Source organism: Sarcophilus harrisii, chromosome 2, assembly GCF_902635505.1.
Source record: "Sarcophilus harrisii chromosome 2, mSarHar1.11, whole genome shotgun sequence".
In the NCBI taxonomy this organism is placed as follows: domain Eukaryota; kingdom Metazoa; phylum Chordata; class Mammalia; order Dasyuromorphia; family Dasyuridae; genus Sarcophilus; species Sarcophilus harrisii.
In genome coordinates, this window is record NC_045427.1 from 557,222,562 (window position 1) to 557,230,195 (window position 7,634).

The following is a 7,634-nucleotide window of genomic DNA, read 5'->3' on the forward strand; positions in this document are numbered from 1 at the left end:
TTCTACTGCTGGCTTATCTCATTTTTCTGAATGTTTTTTCCCTTCATTTTTTTCCTGTTTGTTGTTGTTTGTTTGCTTGTTTTTGACTTTGTCAGACAGGTTGGTTCACTGGTTAAGAGAGGTATATATTCAGGAATAAAAGTGATAAGAAACAAAAGATCTCAATGTAACAATTTTTGTAAAAAAGTCAGAACTAGAGGGAGAGATATTGCTGAGGAAAAGTTGACAGATTGGATTCATTTGTTCAGTCATATATTCATTCCATAGACGTTAAATACCTAAGGTGTGCAAAATAATGTGCTCAGTCTTAGGAAGATACAAAATTTAGGTAAGATATAGTCTCTGTTCTCACCAAGTTTCTGGTCTAGTCAAGAATATTACACAAATACAAATAGCTATAATATGCAATGTTATTAATGATATCTACAATAGTTCATCAGTGTACTGGAAATGTAATAATTATTAATTTTCATATAACACTTTAATAATTACAAGTTACTTTCCTCAAACAATTGTGCAAGCTGTATAAATAGTTATCTATACTTTATACCTGAGGAAGCCATGGTTCATAGAGATCATGATGTAACCACTAAGTATTAGAATTAGAATATCCTATTTTCCATTTAGTTTTCTTTCAGATACATCAACATTCTTTTTTAAAATTAAAGCTCTTTATTTTCAAAATGTACACATAGATAATTTTCAACATTCACCCTTGCAAAACCTTGTGTTCCAAGAGAAAGAAAAAAAAGCAAGCCAACAACAACAACAAAAAGGCGAAAATACTATGTTGTGATCCACATTCAGTCCCCACAATCCTCTTTCTGGATGCAAATAGCTCTCTCCATCACAAGTCTATTGAAATTGGCCTGAATCACCTCATTATTGAAAAGAGCCATGTCCATCAGAATTGATCATCACATAATTTTGTTATTGCTGTATACAATGTTCCCTTGGTTCTACTCACTTCATTTATATATTCATAGCTTTAAAGCTATCCTGCTTGTCTGTGTTTCTGTTCTCTACTGTGTATTTTAATGACTTTTTCCCTCTTTTTTTGGTATTGCTAGTGCTCTCTCTCCTCCCTAATAAAAACAGTAAGAAAAACTCTGGTAAATTTCTAGTAAATTGCTCTAGTCAGCAATATAGATCCATGCAGGGGCCATGTCAGAAAATATTTCTTTCTGAACAATGAGTTCATTATTTCTTTTTCAGAAGGTAAGTTTATACGTTTCATCATAATCATCTGGGGATGTACTTGGATTTTACTTTGAATAGAATTCTTCAGTTTTTCAAAGTTGTTTTTCTTTACAATATTATTGTTGTTATATAAACTGTTCTAATTTCATTTTGCATCAGCTCATATAAATTTCCCAAGGATTCTCTGAAATTATCTTTTTCAACATTTCTTAAATCACAATAGCTTTACATTGTATTCATATATAACAATTTGTTCAGCCATTCCCCAGTTTGTGGATAACTCTCACATTTCCAATTCTTTTCCTTTCTTCCCTTTTTATAGTTCCTTCAGAATCCTGAAGTCAAAGTTTGTTTGTGTCTATTCCTCCCCTGTACCATCATCTCTCTCAATACTGCTTTATCTATTTCTACTTGTCTTCCTTTTGAGTTCCATGTATTTTTACACTAAACTCAGTATGTGTCTCTCTGTGTGTGCTCAACCCTTCTTCATCCAGTTCAGGTAATTTGATCACCTCCATACACTTTTCTCCAAATTTCTTTGTGTTTTTTTTTGAGTACCTTAGTTATGAGAAATAACTAATTCCACTCTATTTTCCCTCCTTTCTATGCTTGCGTATTCCTTTTGCTGTCTCTTTTCTTTTCCCTCTCAAAACCCTCAAAATGGAGTCAATCCATTCTTGTGACTACTGTTTTTCTTTTGTAACTCTATCAACACTTTTTGAAGATGTTAAGGTTCTGAAGGGACACTTACTTGCTAGAATTTTAGCACTTCATCATTATATAGTCCCTTAAATAAATTAACACAAACAAATTTTACTTTTCTGGATTTCTCTCTATTCTTGTACTGGCATTTTAAAGTTCCTACTCAGCACTGGTCTCTCACCAGAAATGTTTGAAAATCCTCTCTTGTAGAGGGCCAGTATTGGATAAGTCCATGAACAGGAAGAGTCTGGTCCAGGTATTACTTGAGACCTCTTCTTACTCCCACCCCAGTAGGAATAAACTTATCTTTTCAGGGTAAACTATTGTTGGTTCCAAGTCTCTATGCTTTGTCTTTTGTATTACTATATTCTAAGACCTCTACTCTTTTATAAGAGTCTTGGTCTTGTATTATCCTGATTATGAATTCTTGGTTCTTAAATGCTTTCTTTCCAGCTGTTTGCCATAAGTTTTCTTTGGTCTGGAAGCTCTGGATTTGGGTTATGACATTCCTAAAACTTCTCCTTTTGAAGATTTTTTCCCCAGGATATCTGGTGGATTCTTTTTATTTTTGCTTTGCCTTTTGATTCTAATGAAACCGTCATTCATTTGTGACTCCTTGAAATAAGGTCTAGGTTTTTTATTGCAGTTTGGGGGAATCTCAAATTAATACTCTGGCCTGTTTTCTTGGTTATTTTTAATAGCAAGCACCTTGCAATGGATAAAATCATCAGCATCCAAAGCCATCGTCTATGGAGACCGAATGTGGATCACATATAGTATTTTCACCTTTTTTAAAAATAGCAGATACCTTAAAATTTCTTCTACTTTGATTTTGTTCTAATTTTTTGGTTGTCCCATGGCATTACTGATTTCTGTTTGATCTGTTCTAATTTTCAGAGAGTGCATTTCTTGGGTAAAACTGATCATTCTCTGTTAGAAGGTATATATTCTTCCAATTCTTTCCTCCTAAGATCTTATTTCATTTTTAAATTTTTTACTTCATTTCTTTTAGGTATTTCTGTAGGCCTTATGGAAAATGCATTTTTTCCTTTCAGTCTCTGCTTGCAGTTGTGGAGTTATTCTCTCTCTCTCTCTCTCTCTCTCTCTCTCTCTCTCTCTCTCTCTCTCTATTTCTCTCTCTCTCTCTCTTTCTCTCTCTCTCTCTCTTTTTCTCTCTCTCTCTCTCAACATTCCTGGATAGCTATTTTTATTGGGAAAATTCCATGTAACAATTTTATAAATCAGAGAGAAAATCTCAGCATTCTTTACTCAGCTTTGCACTTTCAGAGTCTCTATGAAGAAGAAAATCTATTAAAGAATAAGTTGTTTCCTGTAGGATTGTGAAAGATGAAAAACAAAAATGGATGATTAGCAGGGAATTCTTTCTTTGGCATCAACAGAGGCCAGGGCAACTGCTGCTTCATTCACTTTTACTAAAGACTTGTAGACAATCTTATATAGAAAGCTATCTCTGGTTCTTCGCATTCCAAATAGGATTTGCCTTACAACTGATACAGAGCTCTGACAGACTGTTAAATCTGAGTTGAGGTTATAGGTGTTTTCCAGCCTGAATTTGGGCCAACATACATGAACATCACTGGAATTCAGATTTTCAGGTAGTATCTATTCTTTCAACCTTTCCAGACTGAGCTGCTTTTTAATCTCTTTCAGGCCAGTAGAGTCATCCTCAATATTATCTGTCAACAAAATGATAATGCTCAGTTCCTTGTCCTTGCAAGGAAGTTGTAACAATAACTCAACACTTGAGCCTCCCAATGTAACCACAGGGCAGCTTCTTCTGATATATCATTTTCGCTGGTTTTTTGCTTCTTTCTTGTTTAATCTAAATGATGCATCAATATAAATACTTGATCAAATTTCTTTTCCATCCTTTAAAATAGATGGGATTCACCAGCACAAGTTCAGTCAGACTAAGAACTGCATCTCAAGCCAACAGCTCTGGAATTAAATCTTCTATTTACCTACTATCACTTATTTACTATTAACTACTGGTTAACCTCCTTCCTTGCATCTTCTGAAGCCTGCTGAAAGTCATCAGTGGCCAAGTCAGCTTCTGAAGAAAAGTCAAGAATTGTGCAAGATATTGTAAATCTTCTCTCCAGATAATCAGCAAATGTCAGAAGTAGGAAGCTATTTGTTTGTTAATACTAATCATTAGGTTCTGAAATCTTGAATGAATTTTATTAATATTATGAAAGTGAAAGGTGTTTAATATTTTTGCAATTGTGTTATCTCTGGATCTCTAAAATGCCATGGACAGAGCTAGAAGAAAGCAAAATGGAAAGATTTGTTTTGGGGTGGATTTTTTTTAAACTTCATAATCCTACATATTTTATTTTATGCATTTAAAAATAATTTTCTGAGATGAGTTCCACAGACTTCAGCAGATCTCCAAAGGTATTTTTGATACAAAAAGGTTAAGAACTCTTGCCTTGAAGTGTCATAATATAAATTTTGAACATATATCTGCATCAATTTATATGTCTTCCTAGGCTTCTCCAAATTTTCCTATTTCATGTTTTTCACAATAATATTCCATTATGTTCATATGCAATAATTTGATCAATCATTCCCCATTTGATAGACATTACTTTGTTAACACTTCTTGATTGCAAGGAATAATGCTGCTATAAATATTCTGGATTATTTTCCAGGGTCTTTGATATCTTTGGAGTTTCTTCATCAAAGGGAATGTGTGATTTACTGACTTTTGGAAGACAGTCACAAATTACTTTCCAGAATTATTGAATCCCTTTGTATTCATTGATGACACTAGAAAGAACAGTTTCTATAGAGTGGTATAAAATTATAAAGTGTTGAGAAGAGAATGGATGAAGACAAAGTGGAGGCATAGAGTAGAGACAACTTTTAACAGAAGTTTGTCCAGGAATAATAGCCAGATAGATTAGCAAGGTCAAGGAAAGATTTATTTTTAGAACTGGAAGGAACTAAGAATGTTAGTACACAAAGGGGGAAAAGTCAATGACAAAATAGAGATTGAAGATCATAGAATCTTAGACTTAAAAATAATTTCAAAGGTCATCTAGTTAACGTACAGGTATTTGTATAGTTGTGCAAATGTCCTCAATTAGGCACCGGCCCCTCAGTTAAGATTTACAGAAAGGCAGGATCTACTATCTTCCAAGGCAACTTGTGCCACTTATGGATAATTATAATTGCTAGAAAACTTTTCCTGACATCTGTATCTTCTTGTTCTTCTCTCTGGAGCAAAGCAAAACAAGTTTAATTCATTTCCAAAGGATAACCCTAAATATTTGAAGAAAGCTATCATTTCACTCCTAAGTCTTCTCTTCTACAATGCCCAAATCCCCAAATCTTACTTAGAGACAGTGGGAAAAGCATTGGATCTACAGTCTAGAGGATTTGGGTTCAAATTCCACCATTAGCATTTAACCACCTATGTAACTTTGAGCAAATCCCTTAATCTCCCTGAGCTTTAGATAGATTTTTTTCATCTGTAAAATAAAAGGGGAAGATCAGATTGCTTGCTGTCTTGGAGAATGGGGAGAAGGTGAAAATTTTGGAACACAAGGTTTTCAACGGTGAATGTTGAAAACTATCTTTGCATACATTTAGAAAAATAAATGTCATTTAAAAATAAAAATAAACAAAATAAAAAGGGAGGGTAGAATACTTTTCTCTTCTATTGTAAACATGCATTACAAATTACATATTGACCTTGTCCAAATTCTCTCTCCACCCCAAGCAAACAAACAAACAAACCAAGGTTCCATGAAAGAAGATCTGGATGCATCTGCATGCATACATAGGAGTATGTATGTGTGTCTAATGGGAACTATGGAAGGGAGGGAAGAAAAGAAAGTTACATGATAATTTTGTTATATATTTAAAAGGAATAGCAAGTTGTACATAATAGCTCTACAATTTCAGGTGCAATCCTCTTTTTTTTCTATTCCACTTTGTTATGAAAATATTTGTTTTTATTTCTTAAGTTCAGAATTAAAAAAACAACATAAGCCTCAATCTGCACACTGAGTCTATCATCTCTCTGTTTTATTATGGTTCCTTTGGAGCTGTAATTAGTTGGTTCTTGTATTTGATAAAAATTCCCAACTTTGCCAAAGTTGTTTGTCTTTATAATATTTTTATCATTACATAAACAATTCTCATGTTTTCACTCATTCACTTATCAATTCAAAGTCTTCCCAGGTTTCTCTGAGACTATTCCCTTCATCATGTCTTATGGCACAATAGCCTTCCATCATAGTTCTCTACCCTAACTTGTACAGCCATTCCCCAATAGATGGACACCACCTCCGTTTCTAATTCTTTAAGACTGCAAAAAAGAACTGTTACAAATATTTGTAAACATCCTTGATTAGAGTTTATTTCCCTGAGGATGACTTCCTCCCTTAATCTACTCTTTCATTTATCTTCAAGAAAGTTCGATTTGATGACTTTTCAGTTTCCTTTCAGCTTCATATCTGTGATCTCTGCATCTTGTTGATTTACTCCCCCACTCACCTTTTTGATCTCTTCCTCAGGGATTTCTTTTCCCTTCTGGTTTTCCAATAAACTGCCTTCTCTCCAATCTACCTTCCCAAGCAGCAATCCTTCTCCCCAAAGATGAGGAATAATCTCTGTGCTACTCCCTCTGGTGGAGTGAAAAGATAATGAGACTCCAAAGCTCATAATTGCACTAGATAATCCCCAATGTACCTATCAAAGACATCATACGTTTAGATTTGAAAATCCTTAGAGGTCATCTTGTCCAACTTTCTCATTTCATAGATAAAGAGCAGATGGTAAGTGATTTGCCCAAGATCACATAGGCAAAAAGGAAGTGGCAGTGCCATGATTTGAACTTCGTTCCTGACTCCTGATCACAATTGTGTCCTTTGACTTATATCGAATGGCCTTTCTCCTTTAGCAGGACTTCAGTTCTATTCCACCGCCCTCCAGAAATTCTAGCAAAAAGCAACTGCTTTCCATATTTATTCCCTTTATTCATTGCAATGAAACTGCAGTCATATCCATTCAAGTTCTCCAGTCTGTCTATACTCAAAACTCTACTCACTTTCTGTTAAGTTGTCTGGACAATGAGGCAGCAATCACCCTGATCTGCAAAGATACTGTAGACATCCCCAGGGTAGGGAACATTATGAATCTGACACTGAAAAGCCATTTTGAAATTCCTTCTTGTATTATTTTCACATGTTCAATTACACAGCTGATTGGAGGGGGCACATTTTTGGAACTATTTAGTGTGGTTTGGCCCCAAGCTGCAACACTAGAACACCAAAATCACTAGTTATAGCTCTGCTGGGTCTCTGCTTCTTTGATCAACCTAGTTGCCTTCTTCTATGAGGGGGCCTTAATGTGGGGTCCATGAACTTGTTAAAAATATTTTGATAACTCTATTTCAACATAATATTAATCCCATATATGTGGTTTTATGCATTTACATTATACAGAGGAATCCATTGGTTTCACTGGACCAAAGGGGTTCAAGACACTAAAAAAGCTTAAGAACCTTCATTCTATGTGTATAATTTTTATTAAATTACTTGTCTTCTCAATGTGAAGGGAGAAAGAGACAATTTGAAATTCAAAATTAAAAAAAGAATGTTAAAATTGTTTTTACACATAATTGGAGAAAAATAAAATATTTAAATTATTTAAAAGAAGAAGCTTTGTTCTAGATACTCTCTAGTCTGTTAGAATCCTTA

General features: G+C 34.2%; 1 pseudogene; it reads right to left on the minus strand.

Annotated features, from left to right (window-relative positions):
- Positions 1-3,194: 3,194 nt before the first annotated feature.
- On the minus strand, positions 3,195-6,637 carry LOC111719165 (annotated as a pseudogene).
- Positions 6,638-7,634: the final 997 nt, after the last annotated feature.